Below are 20,971 nucleotides of genomic sequence, written 5' to 3' on the forward strand. Positions count from 1 at the left end.
TACTTTGTGATGTGTGACTTCCACTCCCAGAGTTACATCTGTATTTCGTGGATCTCTTTGCTAGCCTTATTTCTGTGGAATCAGAGAACAGATATTTCGGATCCCTTGGAAGACTATAGGGCAAAAGGAAATATCCTCCGTTAAGAAAGAGAAAGAAGCTTTCAGAGAAACTTCTTCGTGTTCTGTGAAATCAGCTCACAGTGTTCCAGCTTTCCCGTCAAGAAGCCTTTCGCTAAGACAGTTCTTGTGGAATTTGCAAAGTGATATTTGGAAGCCCATAGAGGTCTATGGTGAAAAAGAAAATATCCTCAAATGAAAACTCGGAAGAAGCTTTCTGACAAACTGCTTAATGTTCTGTTAATTCATCCCCCAGAGTTACAGCTTTCCCCTCAATAGGCTGCTCTCTAAGCCTGTTCTTGTGTAAATCACAAAGTGATATTTGGAAGCCCATAGAGGGCTATGGTGAAAAAGAAAATATCCTCAGAGAAAAACAGGAAAGAAGCTTTCTGAGAAACCTCTTTGTGATGTCTGACTTCCACTCACAGAGTTACATCTGCATTTCGTGGATCTCTTTGCTGGCCTTCTTTCTGTGGAATCTGAGTACAGATATTTTGGATCCCTTGGAAGACTACAGGGCCAAAGGAAATATCCTCCGATAACAAAGAGAAAGAAGCTTTCTGAGAAACTTCTTTGTGTTCTGTGAAATCATCTCACAGAGTTACAACTTTCCCCTCCAGAAGCCTTTTGATGAGACAGTTCTTGTGGAATTTGCAAAGTGATATTTGGAAGCCGAAAGAGGGCTATTGTGAAAAAGGAAATAGCCTCAGATGAAATATTGAAAGAAGCTTTCTGAGAAACTGCTTAGTGTTCTGTTAATTCATCTCACAGAGTTACAGCTTTCCATTAAAGAGGCTGCTCGCTAAGCCTGTTCTTGTGGAATTCGCAAAGTGATATTTGGAAGCCCATAGAGGGCTATGGTGAATAAGAAAATATCCTCAGAGAAACACTGGAAAGAATCTTTTTGAGAAACTGCTTTGTGATATTTGACTTCCACTCAGAGAGTTACAGCTGTATTTCGTGGATCTCTTTGCTAGCCTTCTTTCTGTGGAATCTGAGAACAGATATTTCGGAACCCATGGAAGACTATAGGGCCAAAGGAAATATCCTCCGATAACAAAGAGAAAGAAGCTTTCTGAGAAACTTCTTGGTGTTCTGTGAAATCATCTCACAGAGTTACACCCTTCCCCTCAAGAAGCCTTTCGCTAAGACAGTTCTTGTGGAATTTGCAAAGTGATATTTGGAAGCCCATAGAGGGCTATGGTGAAAAAGGAAATATCCTCAGATGAAAAGTCGAAAGAAGCTTTCTGAGAAACTGCTTAGGGTTCTGTTAATTCACCTCACAGAGTTACACCTTTCGCCTCAAGAAGCCGCTCACTAAGCCTGTTCTTCTGGAATTCGCAACGTGGTATTTGGAAGCCCGTAGAGTGCCATGGTGAAAAAGAAAATATCCTCAGAGAAAAACTGGAAAGAAGCTTTCTGAGAAACTTCTTTGTGATGTGTGACTTCCACTCACAGAGTTTCATCCGTATTTCGTGGATCTCTTTGCTAGCCTTCTTTCTGTGGAATCTGAGAACAGATATTTCGAATCCCTTGGAAGACTATAGGGCGAAAGGAAATATCCTCGGATAACAAAGAGAATGAAGCTCTCTGAGAAACTTCTCTCTGTTCTGTGAAATCATCTCACAGAGTTACAGCTTTCCCCTCAAGAAGCCTTTCGCTAAGACAGTTCTTGTGGAATTTGCAAAGTGATATTTGGAAGCCCATAGAGGGCTATGGTGAAAAAGGAAATATCCTCAGATGAAATCTGGAAAGAAGCTTTCTGAGAAACTGCTTAGTGTTCCGTTAATTCATCTCTCAGAGTTACAGCTTTCCCCTCAAGAAGCCGCTCGCTAAGCCTGCTCTTGTGGAATTCGCAAAGAGATATTTGGAAGCCCGTAGAGAGATATGGTGAAAAAGAAAATATCCTCAGAGAAAAACTGGAAAGAAGCTTTATGAGAAACTGCTTTGTGATATGTGACTTCCACTCACAGAGTTACATCTGTATTTTGTGGATCTCTTTGCTAGCCTTCTTTCTGTGGAATCTGAGAATAGATATTTCGGATCCCTTGTAAGACTATAGGGCCAAAGGAAATATCCTCTGATAACAAAGAGAAAGAAGCTTTCTGAGACACTTCTTTGTGTTCTGTGAAATCATCTCACAGAGATACAGCTTTCCCCTCAAGAAGCCTTTCGCTAAGACAGTTCTTGTGAAATTTGCAAAGTGATATTTGGAAGCCCGTAGAGGGCTATGGTGAAAAAGGAAATATCCTGAGATGTAATCTGAAAAGAAGCTTTCTGAGAAACTGCTTAGTGTTCTGTTAATTCATCTCACAGAATTACAGGTTTCCCCTCAAGAACCCTTTCGCAAAGACAGTTCTTGTGGAATTTGCAAAGTGGTATTTGGAAGCCCATAGAGGGCTATGGTGAAAAAGGAAATATCCTAAAATGAAATCTGGAAAGAAGCTTTCTGAGAAAGTGCTTAGTGTTCTGTTAATTCATCTCACAGAGTTACAGCTTTCCCCTCAAGAGGCTGCTCTCTAAGCCTGTTCTTGTGGAAATCACAAAGTGATATTTGGAAGCCCATAGAGGGCTATGGTGAAAAAGAAAATATCCTCAGAGAAAAACAGGAAAGAAGCTTTCTGAGAAACCTCTTTGTGATGTCTGACTTCCACTCACAGAGTTACATCTGCATTTCGTGGATCTCTTTGCTGGCCTTCTTTCTCTGGAATCTGAGTACAGATATTTTGGATCCCTTGGAAGACTACAGGGCCAAAGGAAATATCCTCCGATAACAAAGAGAAAGAAGCTTTCTGAGAAACTTCTTTGAGTTCTGTGAAATCATCTCACAGAGTTATCGCTTTCCCCTCCAGAAGCCTTTTGATGAGACAGTTCTTGTGGAATTTGCAAAGTGATATTTGGAAGCCGAAAGAGGGCTATTGTGAAAAAGGAAATAGCCTCAGATGAAATATGGAAAGAAGCTTTCTGAGAAACTGCTTAGTGTTCTGTTAATTCATCTCACAGAGTTACAGCTTTCCATTAAAGAGGCTGCTCTCTAAGCCTGTTCCTGTGTAATTCGCAAAGTGATATTTGGAAGCCCGTAGAGGGCTATGGTGAAAAAGAAAATATCCTCAGAGAAACACTGGAAAGAAGCTTTCTGAGAAACTGCTTTGTGATGTGTGACTTCCACTCACAGAGTTACAGCTGTATTTCGTGGATCTCTTTGCTAGCCTTTTTTCTGTGGAATCTGAGAACAGATAATTCGGATCCCATGGAAGACTATAGGGCCAAAGGAAATATCCTCCGATAACTAAGAGAAAGAAGCTTTCTGAGAAACTTCTTTGAGTTCTGTGAAATCATCTCACGGAGATACAGCCTTCCCCTCAAGAAGCCTTTCCCTTAGACAGTTCTTGTGGAATTTGCAAAGTGATATTTGGAAGCCCATAGAGGGCTATGGTGAAAAAGGAATTATCCTCAGATGAAAACTCGAAAGAAGCTTTCTGAGAAACTGCTTAGTGTTCTTTTAATTCACCTCACAGAGTTACAGCTTTCCCCTCAAGAGGCTGCTCGCTAAGCCTGTTCTTGTGGAATTGGCAAAGTGATATTTCGAAGCCCATTGAGTGCTATGGTGAAAAAGAAAATATCCTCAGAGAAAAACTGGAAAGAAGCTTTCTGAGAAACTGCTTTGTGATGTGTGACTTCCACTCACAGAGTTACATCTCTATTACGTGTATCTCTTTGCTAGCCTTATTTCTGTGGAATCTGAGAACAGATATTTCGGATCCCTTGGAAGACTATAGGGAAAAGGAAATATCCTCCGAAAACAAAGAGAAAGATGCTTTCTGGGAAACTTCTTTGTGTTCTGTGAAATCATCTCACAGAGTTACAGCTTTCCCCTCAAGAAGCCTTCCGCTAAGACAGTTCTTGTGGAATTTGCAAAGTGATATTTGGAAACCTATGGAGTGCAATGGTGAAAAAGGAAATATCCTCACATGAAATCTGGAAAGAAGCTTTCTGAGATCCTGCTTAGTGTTCTGTTAATTCATCTCACTGAGTACCGCTTTTCCCTCAAGAAGCCGCTTGCTAAGCCTGTTCTTGTGGAAATCACTAGGTGATTTTTGGAAGCCCCTAGAGGGCTATGGTGAAAAAGAAAATATCCTCAGAGAAAAACAGGAAAGAAGCTTTCTGAGAAACCTCTTTGTGATGTCTGACTTCCATTCACAGAGTTACATCTGTATTTCGTGGATATCTTTGCTAGCCTTCTTTCTGTGGAATCTGAGTACAGATATTTTGGATCCCTTGGAAGACTATAGGGCCAAAGGAAATATCCTCCGATAACAAAGAGAAAGAAGCTTTCTGAGAAACTTCTTTGTGTTCTGTGAAATCATCTCACAGAGTTACAGCTTTCCCCTCAAGAAGCCTTTCGCTGAGACAGTTGTTGTGGAATTTGCAAAGTGATATTTGGAAGCCGAAAGAGGGCTATGGTGAAAAAGGAAATAGCCTCAGATGAAATCTGGAAAGAAGCTTTCTGAGAAACTGCTTAGTGTTTTGTAAATTCATCTCACAGAGTTACAGCTTTCCATTCAAGAGGCTGCTCTCTAAGCCTGTTCTTGTGGAATTCTCAAAGTGATATTTGGAAGCCCATAGAGGTCTATGGTGAAAAAGAAAATATCCTCAGAGAAAAACTGGAAAGAAGCATTCAGAGAAACTGCTTTGTGATGTGTGACTTCCTCTCACAGAGTTACATCTGTATTTCGTGGATCTCTTTGCTAGCCTTCTTTCTGTGGAATCTGAGAACAGATATTTCGGATCCCACTGAAGACTATAGAGCCAAAGGAAATATCCTCCGATAACAAAGAGAAAGAAGGTTTCTGAGAAACTTCTTTATGTTCTGTGAAATCATCTCACAGAGTTACAGCTTTCCCCTCAGGAAGCCTCTCGCTAAGACAATTCTTGTGGAATTTGCAAAATGATATTTGGAAACCCTTAGAGGGCAAAGGTGAAAAAGGAAATATAGTCACATGAAATCTGTAAAGAAGCTTTCTGAGAATCTGCTTAGTGTTCTGTTAATTCATCTCACTGAGTTACCGCTTTCCCCTCAAGGGGCCGCTTGCTAAGCCTGTTCTTCTGGAATTCGCAACGTGATATTTGGAAGCCAATAGAGGCCTATGGTGAAAAAGAAAATATCCTCAGAGCAAAAGTGGAAAGAAGCTTTCTGAGAAACTACTTTGTGATGTGTGACTTCCACTCCCAGAGTTACATCTGTATTTCGTGGATCTCTTTGCTAGCCTTATTTCTGTGGAATCAGAGAACAGATATTTCGGATCCCTTGGAAGACTATAGGGCAAAAGGAAATATCCTCCGTTAAGAAAGAGAAAGAAGCTTTCAGAGAAACTTCTTCGTGTTCTGTGAAATCAGCTCACAGTGTTCCAGCTTTCCCGTCAAGAAGCCTTTCGCTAAGAGAGTTCTTGTGGAATTTGCAAAGTGATATTTGGAAGCCCATAGAGGTCTATGGTGAAAAAGAAAATATCCTCAAATGAAAACTCGGAAGAAGCTTTCTGACAAACTGCTTAATGTTCTGTTAATTCATCCCCCAGAGTTACAGCTTTCCCCTCAATAGGCTGCTCTCTAAGCCTGTTCTTGTGTAAATCACAAAGTGATATTTGGAAGCCCATAGAGGGCTATGGTGAAAAAGAAAATATCCTCAGAGAAAAACAGGAAAGAAGCTTTCTGAGAAACCTCTTTGTGATGTCTGACTTCCACTCACAGAGTTACATCTGCATTTCGTGGATCTCTTTGCTGGCCTTCTTTCTGTGGAATCTGAGTACAGATATTTTGGATCCCTTGGAAGACTACAGGGCCAAAGGAAATATCCTCCGATAACAAAGAGAAAGAAGCTTTCTGAGAAACTTCTTTGTGTTCTGTGAAATCATCTCACAGAGTTACAACTTTCCCCTCCAGAAGCCTTTTGATGAGACAGTTCTTGTGGAATTTGCAAAGTGATATTTGGAAGCCGAAAGAGGGCTATTGTGAAAAAGGAAATAGCCTCAGATGAAATATTGAAAGAAGCTTTCTGAGAAACTGCTTAGTGTTCTGTTAATTCATCTCACAGAGTTACAGCTTTCCATTAAAGAGGCTGCTCGCTAAGCCTGTTCTTGTGGAATTCGCAAAGTGATATTTGGAAGCCCATAGAGGGCTATGGTGAATAAGAAAATATCCTCAGAGAAACACTGGAAAGAATCTTTTTGAGAAACTGCTTTGTGATATTTGACTTCCACTCAGAGAGTTACAGCTGTATTTCGTGGATCTCTTTGCTAGCCTTCTTTCTGTGGAATCTGAGAACAGATATTTCGGAACCCATGGAAGACTATAGGGCCAAAGGAAATATCCTCCGATAACAAAGAGAAAGAAGCTTTCTGAGAAACTTCTTGGTGTTCTGTGAAATCATCTCACAGAGTTACACCCTTCCCCTCAAGAAGCCTTTCGCTAAGACAGTTCTTGTGGAATTTGCAAAGTGATATTTGGAAGCCCATAGAGGGCTATGGTGAAAAAGGAAATATCCTCAGATGAAAAGTCGAAAGAAGCTTTCTGAGAAACTGCTTAGGGTTCTGTTAATTCACCTCACAGAGTTACACCTTTCGCCTCAAGAAGCCGCTCACTAAGCCTGTTCTTCTGGAATTCGCAACGTGGTATTTGGAAGCCCGTAGAGTGCCATGGTGAAAAAGAAAATATCCTCAGAGAAAAACTGGAAAGAAGCTTTCTGAGAAACTTCTTTGTGATGTGTGACTTCCACTCACAGAGTTTCATCCGTATTTCGTGGATCTCTTTGCTAGCCTTCTTTCTGTGGAATCTGAGAACAGATATTTCGAATCCCTTGGAAGACTATAGGGCGAAAGGAAATATCCTCGGATAACAAAGAGAATGAAGCTCTCTGAGAAACTTCTCTCTGTTCTGTGAAATCATCTCACAGAGTTACAGCTTTCCCCTCAAGAAGCCTTTCGCTAAGACAGTTCTTGTGGAATTTGCAAAGTGATATTTGGAAGCCCATAGAGGGCTATGGTGAAAAAGGAAATATCCTCAGATGAAATCTGGAAAGAAGCTTTCTGAGAAACTGCTTAGTGTTCCGTTAATTCATCTCTCAGAGTTACAGCTTTCCCCTCAAGAAGCCGCTCGCTAAGCCTGCTCTTGTGGAATTCGCAAAGAGATATTTGGAAGCCCGTAGAGAGATATGGTGAAAAAGAAAATATCCTCAGAGAAAAACTGGAAAGAAGCTTTATGAGAAACTGCTTTGTGATATGTGACTTCCACTCACAGAGTTACATCTGTATTTTGTGGATCTCTTTGCTAGCCTTCTTTCTGTGGAATCTGAGAATAGATATTTCGGATCCCTTGTAAGACTATAGGGCCAAAGGAAATATCCTCTGATAACAAAGAGAAAGAAGCTTTCTGAGACACTTCTTTGTGTTCTGTGAAATCATCTCACAGAGATACAGCTTTCCCCTCAAGAAGCCTTTCGCTATGACAGTTCTTGTGAAATTTGCAAAGTGATATTTGGAAGCCCGTAGAGGGCTATGGTGAAAAAGGAAATATCCTGAGATGTAATCTGAAAAGAAGCTTTCTGAGAAACTGCTTAGTGTTCTGTTAATTCATCTCACAGAATTACAGGTTTCCCCTCAAGAACCCTTTCGCTAAGACAGTTCTTGTGGAATTTGCAAAGTGGTATTTGGAAGCCCATAGAGGGCTATGGTGAAAAAGGAAATATCCTAAAATGAAATCTGGAAAGAAGCTTTCTGAGAAAGTGCTTAGTGTTCTGTTAATTCATCTCACAGAGTTACAGCTTTCCCCTCAAGAGGCTGCTCTCTAAGCCTGTTCTTGTGGAAATCACAAAGTGATATTTGGAAGCCCATAGAGGGCTATGGTGAAAAAGAAAATATCCTCAGAGAAAAACAGGAAAGAAGCTTTCTGAGAAACCTCTTTGTGATGTCTGACTTCCACTCACAGAGTTACATCTGCATTTCGTGGATCTCTTTGCTGGCCTTCTTTCTGTGGAATCTGAGTACAGATATTTTGGATCCCTTGGAAGACTATAGGGCCAAAGGAAATATCCTCCGATAACAAAGAGAAAGAAGCTTTCTGAGACACTTCTTTGTGTTCTGTGAAATCATCTCACAGAGTTACAACTTTCCCCTCCAGAAGCCTTTTGATGAGACAGTTCTTGTGGAATTTGCAAAGTGATATTTGGAAGCCGAAAGAGGGCTATTGTGAAAAAGGAAATAGCCTCAGATGAAATATGGAAAGAAGCTTTCTGAGAAACTGCTTAGTGTTCTGTTAATTCATCTCACAGAGTTACAGCTTTCCATTAAAGAGGCTGCTCTCTAAGCCTGTTCCTGTGTAATTCGCAAAGTGATATTTGGAAGCCCATAGAGGGCTATGGTGAAAAAGAAAATATCCTCAGAGAAACACTGGAAAGAAGCTTTCTGAGAAACTGCTTTGTGATGTGTGACTTCCACTCACAGAGTTACAGCTGTATTTCGTGGATCTCTTTGCTAGCCTTTTTTCTGTGGAATCTGAGAACAGATAATTCGGATCCCATGGAAGACTATAGGGCCAAAGGAAATATCCTCCGATAACTAAGAGAAAGAAGCTTTCTGAGAAACTTCTTTGAGTTCTGTGAAATCATCTCACGGAGATACAGCCTTCCCCTCAAGAAGCCTTTCCCTTAGACAGTTCTTGTGGAATTTGCAAAGTGATATTTGGAAGCCCATAGAGGGCTATGGTGAAAAAGGAATTATCCTCAGATGAAAACTCGAAAGAAGCTTTCTGAGAAACTGCTTAGTGTTCTTTTAATTCACCTCACAGAGTTACAGCTTTCCCCTCAAGAGGCTGCTCGCTAAGCCTGTTCTTGTGGAATTGGCAAAGTGATATTTCGAAGCCCATTGAGTGCTATGGTGAAAAAGAAAATATCCTCAGAGAAAAACTGGAAAGAAGCTTTCTGAGAAACTGCTTTGTGATGTGTGACTTCCACTCACAGAGTTACATCTCTATTACGTGTATCTCTTTGCTAGCCTTATTTCTGTGGAATCTGAGAACAGATATTTCGGATCCCTTGGAAGACTATAGGGAAAAGGAAATATCCTCCGAAAACAAAGAGAAAGATGCTTTCTGGGAAACTTCTTTGTGTTCTGTGAAATCATCTCACAGAGTTACAGCTTTCCCCTCAAGAAGCCTTCCGCTAAGACAGTTCTTGTGGAATTTGCAAAGTGATATTTGGAAACCTATGGAGTGCAATGGTGAAAAAGGAAATATCCTCACATGAAATCTGGAAAGAAGCTTTCTGAGATCCTGCTTAGTGTTCTGTTAATTCATCTCACTGAGTACCGCTTTTCCCTCAAGAAGCCGCTTGCTAAGCCTGTTCTTGTGGAAATCACTAGGTGATTTTTGGAAGCCCCTAGAGGGCTATGGTGAAAAAGAAAATATCCTCAGAGAAAAACAGGAAAGAAGCTTTCTGAGAAACCTCTTTGTGATGTCTGACTTCCATTCACAGAGTTACATCTGTATTTCGTGGATATCTTTGCTAGCCTTCTTTCTGTGGAATCTGAGTACAGATATTTTGGATCCCTTGGAAGACTATAGGGCCAAAGGAAATATCCTCCGATAACTAAGAGAAAGAAGCTTTCTGAGAAACTTCTTTGTGTTCTGTGAAATCATCTCACAGAGTTACAGCTTTCCCCTCAAGAAGCCTTTCGCTGAGACAGTTGTTGTGGAATTTGCAAAGTGATATTTGGAAGCCCATAGAGGGCTATGGTGAAAAAGGAATTATCCTCAGATGAAAACTCGAAAGAAGCTTTCTGAGAAACTGCTTAGTGTTCTTTTAATTCACCTCACAGAGTTACAGCTTTCCCCTCAAGAGGCTGCTCGCTAAGCCTGTTCTTGTGGAATTGGCAAAGTGATATTTCGAAGCCCATTGAGTGCTATGGTGAAAAAGAAAATATCCTCAGAGAAAAACTGGAAAGAAGCTTTCTGAGAAACTGCTTTGTGATGTGTGACTTCCACTCACAGAGTTACATCTCTATTATGTGTATCTCTTTGCTAGCCTTATTTCTGTGGAATCTGAGAACAGATATTTCGGATCCCTTGGAAGACTATAGGGAAAAGGAAATATCCTCCGAAAACAAAGAGAAAGATGCTTTCTGGGAAACTTCTTTGTGTTCTGTGAAATCATCTCACAGAGTTACAGCTTTCCCCTCAAGAAGCCTTCCGCTAAGACAGTTCTTGTGGAATTTGCAAAGTGATATTTGGAAACCTATGGAGTGCAATGGTGAAAAAGGAAATATCCTCACATGAAATCTGGAAAGAAGCTTTCTGAGATCCTGCTTAGTGTTCTGTTAATTCATCTCACTGAGTACCGCTTTTCCCTCAAGAAGCCGCTTGCTAAGCCTGTTCTTGTGGAAATCACTAGGTGATTTTTGGAAGCCCCTAGAGGGCTATGGTGAAAAAGAAAATATCCTCAGAGAAAAACAGGAAAGAAGCTTTCTGAGAAACCTCTTTGTGATGTCTGACTTCCATTCACAGAGTTACATCTGTATTTCGTGGATATCTTTGCTAGCCTTCTTTCTGTGGAATCTGAGTACAGATATTTTGGATCCCTTGGAAGACTATAGGGCCAAAGGAAATATCCTCCGATAACAAAGAGAAAGAAGCTTTCTGAGAAACTTCTTTGTGTTCTGTGAAATCATCTCACAGAGTTACAGCTTTCCCCTCAAGAAGCCTTTCGCTGAGACAGTTGTTGTGGAATTTGCAAAGTGATATTTGGAAGCCGAAAGAGGGCTATGGTGAAAAAGGAAATAGCCTCAGATGAAATCTGGAAAGAAGCTTTCTGAGAAACTGCTTAGTGTTTTGTAAATTCATCTCACAGAGTTACAGCTTTCCATTCAAGAGGCTGCTCTCTAAGCCTGTTCTTGTGGAATTCTCAAAGTGATATTTGGAAGCCCATAGAGGTCTATGGTGAAAAAGAAAATATCCTCAGAGAAAAACTGGAAAGAAGCATTCAGAGAAACTGCTTTGTGATGTGTGACTTCCTCTCACAGAGTTACATCTGTATTTCGTGGATCTCTTTGCTAGCCTTCTTTCTGTGGAATCTGAGAACAGATATTTCGGATCCCACTGAAGACTATAGAGCCAAAGGAAATATCCTCCGATAACAAAGAGAAAGAAGGTTTCTGAGAAACTTCTTTATGTTCTGTGAAATCATCTCACAGAGTTACAGCTTTCCCCTCAGGAAGCCTCTCGCTAAGACAATTCTTGTGGAATTTGCAAAATGATATTTGGAAACCCTTAGAGGGCAAAGGTGAAAAAGGAAATATAGTCACATGAAATCTGTAAAGAAGCTTTCTGAGAATCTGCTTAGTGTTCTGTTAATTCATCTCACTGAGTTACCGCTTTCCCCTCAAGGGGCCGCTTGCTAAGCCTGTTCTTCTGGAATTCGCAACGTGATATTTGGAAGCCAATAGAGGCCTATGGTGAAAAAGAAAATATCCTCAGAGCAAAAGTGGAAAGAAGCTTTCTGAGAAACTACTTTGTGATGTGTGACTTCCACTCACAGAGTTACATCTGTATTTTGTGGATCTCTTTGCGAGCCTTCTTTCTGTGGAATCTGAGAATAGATATTTCGGATCCCTTGTAAGACTATAGGGCCAAAGGAAATATCCTCTGATAACAAAGAGAAAGAAGCTTTCTGAGACACTTCTTTGTGTTCTGTGAAATCATCTCACAGAGATACAGCTTTCCCCTCAAGAAGCCTTTCGCTATGACAGTTCTTGTGAAATTTGCAAAGTGATATTTGGAAGCCCGTAGAGGGGTATGGTGAAAAAGGAAATATCCTGAGATGTAATCTGAAAAGAAGCTTTCTGAGAAACTGCTTAGTGTTCTGTTAATTCATCTCACAGAATTACAGGTTTCCCCTCAAGAACCCTTTCGCTAAGACAGTTCTTGTGGAATTTGCAAAGTGGTATTTGGAAGCCCATAGAGGGCTATGGTGAAAAAGGAAATATCCTAAAATGAAATCTGGAAAGAAGCTTTCTGAGAAAGTGCTTAGTGTTCTGTTAATTCATCTCACAGAGTTACAGCTTTCCCCTCAAGAGGCTGCTCTCTAAGCCTGTTCTTGTGGAAATCACAAAGTGATATTTGGAAGCCCATAGAGGGCTATGGTGAAAAAGAAAATATCCTCAGAGAAAAACAGGAAAGAAGCTTTCTGAGAAACCTCTTTGTGATGTCTGACTTCCACTCACAGAGTTACATCTGCATTTCGTGGATCTCTTTGCTGGCCTTCTTTCTCTGGAATCTGAGTACAGATATTTTGGATCCCTTGGAAGACTATAGGGCCAAAGGAAATATCCTCCGATAACAAAGAGAAAGAAGCTTTCTGAGACACTTCTTTGTGTTCTGTGAAATCATCTCACAGAGTTACAACTTTCCCCTCCAGAAGCCTTTTGATGAGACAGTTCTTGTGGAATTTGCAAAGTGATATTTGGAAGCCGAAAGAGGGCTATTGTGAAAAAGGAAATAGCCTCAGATGAAATATGGAAAGAAGCTTTCTGAGAAACTGCTTAGTGTTCTGTTAATTCATCTCACAGAGTTACAGCTTTCCATTAAAGAGGCTGCTCTCTAAGCCTGTTCCTGTGTAATTCGCAAAGTGATATTTGGAAGCCCATAGAGGGCTATGGTGAAAAAGAAAATATCCTCAGAGAAACACTGGAAAGAAGCTTTCTGAGAAACTGCTTTGTGATGTGTGACTTCCACTCACAGAGTTACAGCTGTATTTCGTGGATCTCTTTGCTAGCCTTTTTTCTGTGGAATCTGAGAACAGATAATTCGGATCCCATGGAAGACTATAGGGCCAAAGGAAATATCCTCCGATAACTAAGAGAAAGAAGCTTTCTGAGAAACTTCTTTGAGTTCTGTGAAATCATCTCACGGAGATACAGCCTTCCCCTCAAGAAGCCTTTCCCTTAGACAGTTCTTGTGGAATTTGCAAAGTGATATTTGGAAGCCCATAGAGGGCTATGGTGAAAAAGGAATTATCCTCAGATGAAAACTCGAAAGAAGCTTTCTGAGAAACTGCTTAGTGTTCTTTTAATTCACCTCACAGAGTTACAGCTTTCCCCTCAAGAGGCTGCTCGCTAAGCCTGTTCTTGTGGAATTGGCAAAGTGATATTTCGAAGCCCATTGAGTGCTATGGTGAAAAAGAAAATATCCTCAGAGAAAAACTGGAAAGAAGCTTTCTGAGAAACTGCTTTGTGATGTGTGACTTCCACTCACAGAGTTACATCTCTATTACGTGTATCTCTTTGCTAGCCTTATTTCTGTGGAATCTGAGAACAGATATTTCGGATCCCTTGGAAGACTATAGGGAAAAGGAAATATCCTCCGAAAACAAAGAGAAAGATGCTTTCTGGGAAACTTCTTTGTGTTCTGTGAAATCATCTCACAGAGTTACAGCTTTCCCCTCAAGAAGCCTTCCGCTAAGACAGTTCTTGTGGAATTTGCAAAGTGATATTTGGAAACCTATGGAGTGCAATGGTGAAAAAGGAAATATCCTCACATGAAATCTGGAAAGAAGCTTTCTGAGATCCTGCTTAGTGTTCTGTTAATTCATCTCACTGAGTACCGCTTTTCCCTCAAGAAGCCGCTTGCTAAGCCTGTTCTTGTGGAAATCACTAGGTGATTTTTGGAAGCCCCTAGAGGGCTATGGTGAAAAAGAAAATATCCTCAGAGAAAAACAGGAAAGAAGCTTTCTGAGAAACCTCTTTGTGATGTCTGACTTCCATTCACAGAGTTACATCTGTATTTCGTGGATATCTTTGCTAGCCTTCTTTCTGTGGAATCTGAGTACAGATATTTTGGATCCCTTGGAAGACTATAGGGCCAAAGGAAATATCCTCCGATAACAAAGAGAAAGAAGCTTTCTGAGAAACTTCTTTGTGTTCTGTGAAATCATCTCACAGAGTTACAGCTTTCCCCTCAAGAAGCCTTTCGCTGAGACAGTTGTTGTGGAATTTGCAAAGTGATATTTGGAAGCCGAAAGAGGGCTATGGTGAAAAAGGAAATAGCCTCAGATGAAATCTGGAAAGAAGCTTTCTGAGAAACTGCTTAGTGTTTTGTAAATTCATCTCACAGAGTTACAGCTTTCCATTCAAGAGGCTGCTCTCTAAGCCTGTTCTTGTGGAATTCTCAAAGTGATATTTGGAAGCCCATAGAGGTCTATGGTGAAAAAGAAAATATCCTCAGAGAAAAACTGGAAAGAAGCATTCAGAGAAACTGCTTTGTGATGTGTGACTTCCTCTCACAGAGTTACATCTGTATTTCGTGGATCTCTTTGCTAGCCTTCTTTCTGTGGAATCTGAGAACAGATATTTCGGATCCCACTGAAGACTATAGAGCCAAAGGAAATATCCTCCGATAACAAAGAGAAAGAAGGTTTCTGAGAAACTTCTTTATGTTCTGTGAAATCATCTCACAGAGTTACAGCTTTCCCCTCAGGAAGCCTCTCGCTAAGACAATTCTTGTGGAATTTGCAAAATGATATTTGGAAACCCTTAGAGGGCAAAGGTGAAAAAGGAAATATAGTCACATGAAATCTGTAAAGAAGCTTTCTGAGAATCTGCTTAGTGTTCTGTTAATTCATCTCACTGAGTTACCGCTTTCCCCTCAAGGGGCCGCTTGCTAAGCCTGTTCTTCTGGAATTCGCAACGTGATATTTGGAAGCCAATAGAGGCCTATGGTGAAAAAGAAAATATCCTCAGAGCAAAAGTGGAAAGAAGCTTTCTGAGAAACTACTTTGTGATGTGTGACTTCCACTCCCAGAGTTACATCTGTATTTCGTGGATCTCTTTGCTAGCCTTATTTCTGTGGAATCAGAGAACAGATATTTCGGATCCCTTGGAAGACTATAGGGCAAAAGGAAATATCCTCCGTTAAGAAAGAGAAAGAAGCTTTCAGAGAAACTTCTTCGTGTTCTGTGAAATCAGCTCACAGTGTTCCAGCTTTCCCGTCAAGAAGCCTTTCGCTAAGAGAGTTCTTGTGGAATTTGCAAAGTGATATTTGGAAGCCCATAGAGGTCTATGGTGAAAAAGAAAATATCCTCAAATGAAAACTCGGAAGAAGCTTTCTGACAAACTGCTTAATGTTCTGTTAATTCATCCCCCAGAGTTACAGCTTTCCCCTCAATAGGCTGCTCTCTAAGCCTGTTCTTGTGTAAATCACAAAGTGATATTTGGAAGCCCATAGAGGGCTATGGTGAAAAAGAAAATATCCTCAGAGAAAAACAGGAAAGAAGCTTTCTGAGAAACCTCTTTGTGATGTCTGACTTCCACTCACAGAGTTACATCTGCATTTCGTGGATCTCTTTGCTGGCCTTCTTTCTGTGGAATCTGAGTACAGATATTTTGGATCCCTTGGAAGACTACAGGGCCAAAGGAAATATCCTCCGATAACAAAGAGAAAGAAGCTTTCTGAGAAACTTCTTTGTGTTCTGTGAAATCATCTCACAGAGTTACAACTTTCCCCTCCAGAAGCCTTTTGATGAGACAGTTCTTGTGGAATTTGCAAAGTGATATTTGGAAGCCGAAAGAGGGCTATTGTGAAAAAGGAAATAGCCTCAGATGAAATATTGAAAGAAGCTTTCTGAGAAACTGCTTAGTGTTCTGTTAATTCATCTCACAGAGTTACAGATTTCCATTAAAGAGGCTGCTCGCTAAGCCTGTTCTTGTGGAATTCGCAAAGTGATATTTGGAAGCCCATAGAGGGCTATGGTGAATAAGAAAATATCCTCAGGAAACACTGGAAAGAATCTTTTTGAGAAACTGCTTTGTGATATTTGACTTCCACTCAGAGAGTTACAGCTGTATTTCGTGGATCTCTTTGCTAGCCTTCTTTCTGTGGAATCTGAGAACAGATATTTCGGAACCCATGGAAGACTATAGGGCCAAAGGAAATATCCTCCGATAACAAAGAGAAAGAAGCTTTCTGAGAAACTTCTTGGTGTTCTGTGAAATCATCTCACAGAGTTACACCCTTCCCCTCAAGAAGCCTTTCGCTAAGACAGTTCTTGTGGAATTTGCAAAGTGATATTTGGAAGCCCATAGAGGGCTATGGTGAAAAAGGAAATATCCTCAGATGAAAAGTCGAAAGAAGCTTTCTGAGAAACTGCTTAGGGTTCTGTTAATTCACCTCACAGAGTTACACCTTTCGCCTCAAGAAGCCGCTCACTAAGCCTGTTCTTCTGGAATTCGCAACGTGGTATTTGGAAGCCCGTAGAGTGCCATGGTGAAAAAGAAAATATCCTCAGAGAAAAACTGGAAAGAAGCTTTCTGAGAAACTTCTTTGTGATGTGTGACTTCCACTCACAGAGTTTCATCCGTATTTCGTGGGTCTCTTTGCTAGCCTTCTTTCTGTGGAATCTGAGAACAGATATTTCGAATCCCTTGGAAGACTATAGGGCGAAAGGAAATATCCTCGGATAACAAAGAGAATGAAGCTCTCTGAGAAACTTCTCTCTGTTCTGTGAAATCATCTCACAGAGTTACAGCTTTCCCCTCAAGAAGCCTTTCGCTAAGACAGTTCTTGTGGAATTTGCAAAGTGATATTTGGAAGCCCATAGAGGGCTATGGTGAAAAAGGAAATATCCTCAGATGAAATCTGGAAAGAAGCTTTCTGAGAAACTGCTTAGTGTTCCGTTAATTCATCTCTCAGAGTTACAGCTTTCCCCTCAAGAAGCCGCTCGCTAAGCCTGCTCTTGTGGAATTCGCAAAGAGATATTTGGAAGCCCGTAGAGAGATATGGTGAAAAAGAAAATATCCTCAGAGAAAAACTGGAAAGAAGCTTTATGAGAAACTGCTTTGTGATATGTGACTTCCACTCACAGAGTTACATCTGTATTTTGTGGATCTCTTTGCTAGCCTTCTTTCTGTGGAATCTGAGAACAGATATTTCGGATCCCTTGTAAGACTATAGGGCCAAAGGAAATATCCTCTGATAACAAAGAGAAAGAAGCTTTCTGAGACACTTCTTTGTGTTCTGTGAAATCATCTCACAGAGATACAGCTTTCCCCTCAAGAAGCCTTTCGCTATGACAGTTCTTGTGAAATTTGCAAAGTGATATTTGGAAGCCCGTAGAGGGCTATGGTGAAAAAGGAAATATCCTGAGATGTAATCTGAAAAGAAGCTTTCTGAGAAACTGCTTAGTGTTCTGTTAATTCATCTCACAGAATTACAGGTTTCCCCTCAAGAACCCTTTCGCTAAGACAGTTCTTGTGGAATTTGCAAAGTGGTATTTGGAAGCCCATAGAGGGCTATGGTGAAAAAGGAAATATCCTAAAATGAAATCTGGAAAGAAGCTTTCTGAGAAAGTGCTTAGTGTTCTGTTAATTCATCTCACAGAGTTACAGCTTTCCCCTCAAGAGGCTGCTCTCTAAGCCTGTTCTTGTGGAAATCACAAAGTGATATTTGGAAGCCCATAGAGGGCTATGGTGAAAAAGAAAATATCCTCAGAGAAAAACAGGAAAGAAGCTTTCTGAGAAACCTCTTTGTGATGTCTGACTTCCACTCACAGAGTTACATCTGCATTTCGTGGATCTCTTTGCTGGCCTTCTTTCTGTGGAATCTGAGTACAGATATTTTGGATCCCTTGGAAGACTATAGGGCCAAAGGAAATATCCTCCGATAACAAAGAGAAAGAAGCTTTCTGAGACACTTCTTTGTGTTCTGTGAAATCATCTCACAGAGTTACAACTTTCCCCTCCAGAAGCCTTTTGATGAGACAGTTCTTGTGGAATTTGCAAAGTGATATTTGGAAGCCGAAAGAGGGCTATTGTGAAAAAGGAAATAGCCTCAGATGAAATATGGAAAGAAGCTTTCTGAGAAACTGCTTAGTGTTCTGTTAATTCATCTCACAGAGTTACAGCTTTCCATTAAAGAGGCTGCTCTCTAAGCCTGTTCCTGTGTAATTCGCAAAGTGATATTTGGAAGCCCATAGAGGGCTATGGTGAAAAAGAAAATATCCTCAGAGAAACACTGGAAAGAAGCTTTCTGAGAAACTGCTTTGTGATGTGTGACTTCCACTCACAGAGTTACAGCTGTATTTCGTGGATCTCTTTGCTAGCCTTTTTTCTGTGGAATCTGAGAACAGATAATTCGGATCCCATGGAAGACTATAGGGCCAAAGGAAATATCCTCCGATAACTAAGAGAAAGAAGCTTTCTGAGAAACTTCTTTGAGTTCTGTGAAATCATCTCACGGAGATACAGCCTTCCCCTCAAGAAGCCTTTCCCTTAGACAGTTCTTGTGGAATTTGCAAAGTGATATTTGGAAGCCCATAGAGGGCTATGGTGAAAAAGGAATTATCCTCAGATGAAAACTCGAAAGAAGCTTTCTGAGAAACTGCTTAGTGTTCTTTTAATTCACCTCACAGAGTTACAGCTTTCCCCTCAAGAGGCTGCTCGCTAAGCCTGTTCTTGTGGAATTGGCAAAGTGATATTTCGAAGCCCATTGAGTGCTATGGTGAAAAAGAAAATATCCTCAGAGAAAAACTGGAAAGAAGCTTTCTGAGAAACTGCTTTGTGATGTGTGACTTCCACTCACAGAGTTACATCTCTATTACGTGTATCTCTTTGCTAGCCTTATTTCTGTGGAATCTGAGAACAGATATTTCGGATCCCTTGGAAGACTATAGGGAAAAGGAAATATCCTCCGAAAACAAAGAGAAAGATGCTTTCTGGGAAACTTCTTTGTGTTCTGTGAAATCATCTCACAGAGTTACAGCTTTCCCCTCAAGAAGCCTTCCGCTAAGACAGTTCTTGTGGAATTTGCAAAGTGATATTTGGAAACCTATGGAGTGCAATGGTGAAAAAGGAAATATCCTCACATGAAATCTGGAAAGAAGCTTTCTGAGATCCTGCTTAGTGTTCTGTTAATTCATCTCACTGAGTACCGCTTTTCCCTCAAGAAGCCGCTTGCTAAGCCTGTTCTTGTGGAAATCACTAGGTGATTTTTGGAAGCCCCTAGAGGGCTATGGTGAAAAAGAAAATATCCTCAGAGAAAAACAGGAAAGAAGCTTTCTGAGAAACCTCTTTGTGATGTCTGACTTCCATTCACAGAGTTACATCTGTATTTCGTGGATATCTTTGCTAGCCTTCTTTCTGTGGAATCTGAGTACAGATATTTTGGATCCCTTGGAAGACTATAGGGCCAAAGGAAATATCCTCCGATAACAAAGAGAAAGAAGCTTTCTGAGAAACTTCTTTGTGTTCTGTGAAATCATCTCACAGAGTTACAGCTTTCCCCTCAAGAAGCCTTTCGCTGAGACAGTTGTTGTGGAATTTGCAAAGTGATATTTGGAAGCCGAAAGAGGGCTATGGTGAAAAAGGAAATAGCCTCAGATGAAATCTGGAAAGAAGCTTTCTGAGAAACTGCTTAGTGTTTTGTAAATTCATCTCACAGAGTTACAGCTTTCCATTCAAGAGGCTGCTCTCTAAGCCTGTTCTTGTGGAATTCTCAAAGTGATATTTGGAAGCCCATAGAGGTCTATGGTGAAAAAGAAAATATCCTCAGAGAAAAACTGGAAAGAAGCATTCAGAGAAACTGCTTTGTGATGTGTGACTTCCTCTCACAGAGTTACATCTGTATTTCGTGGATCTCTTTGCTAGCCTTCTTTCTGTGGAATCTGAGAACAGATATTTCGGATCCCACTGAAGACTATAGAGCCAAAGGAAATATCCTCCGATAACAAAGAGAAAGAAGGTTTCTGAGAAACTTCTTTATGTTCTGTGAAATCATCTCACAGAGTTACAGCTTTCCCCTCAGGAAGCCTCTCGCTAAGACAATTCTTGTGGAATTTGCAAAATGATATTTGGAAACCCTTAGAGGGCAAAGGTGAAAAAGGAAATATAGTCACATGAAATCTGTAAAGAAGCTTTCTGAGAATCTGCTTAGTGTTCTGTTAATTCATCTCACTGAGTTACCGCTTTCCCCTCAAGGGGCCGCTTGCTAAGCCTGTTCTTCTGGAATTCGCAACGTGATATTTGGAAGCCAATAGAGGCCTATGGTGAAAAAGAAAATATCCTCAGAGCAAAAGTGGAAAGAAGCTTTCTGAGAAACTACTTTGTGATGTGTGACTTCCACTCCCAGAGTTACATCTGTATTTCGTGGATCTCTTTGCTAGCCTTATTTCTGTGGAATCAGAGAACAGATATTTCGGATCCCTTGGAAGACTATAGGGCAAAAGGAAATATCCTCCGTTAAGAAAGAGAAAGAAGCTTTCAGAGAAACTTCTTCGTGTTCTGTGAAATCAGCTCACAGTGTTCCAGCTTTCCCGTCAAGAAGCCTTTCGCTAAGACAGTTCTTGTGGAATTTGCAAAGTGATATTTGGAAGCCCATAGAGGTCTATGGTGAAAAAGAAAATATCCTCAAATGAAAACTCGGAAGAAGCTTTCTGACAAACTGCTTAATGTTCTGTTAATTCATCCCCCAGAGTTACAGCTTTCCCCTCAATAGGCTGCTCTCTAAGCCTGTTCTTGTGTAAATCACAAAGTGATATTTGGAAGCCCATAGAGGGCTATGGTGAAAAAGAAAATATCCTCAGAGAAAAACAGGAAAGAAGCTTTCTGAGAAACCTCTTTGTGATGTCTGACTTCCACTCACAGAGTTACATCTGCATTTCGTGGATCTCTTTGCTGGCCTTCTTTCTGTGGAATCTGAGTACAGATATTTTGGATCCCTTGGAAGACTACAGGGCCAAAGGAAATATCCTCCGATAACAAAGAGAAAGAAGCTTTCTGAGAAACTTCTTTGTGTTCTGTGAAATCATCTCACAGAGTTACAA

Source organism: Macaca nemestrina, chromosome 13, assembly GCF_043159975.1.
Source record: "Macaca nemestrina isolate mMacNem1 chromosome 13, mMacNem.hap1, whole genome shotgun sequence".
NCBI lineage: Eukaryota > Metazoa > Chordata > Mammalia > Primates > Cercopithecidae > Macaca > Macaca nemestrina.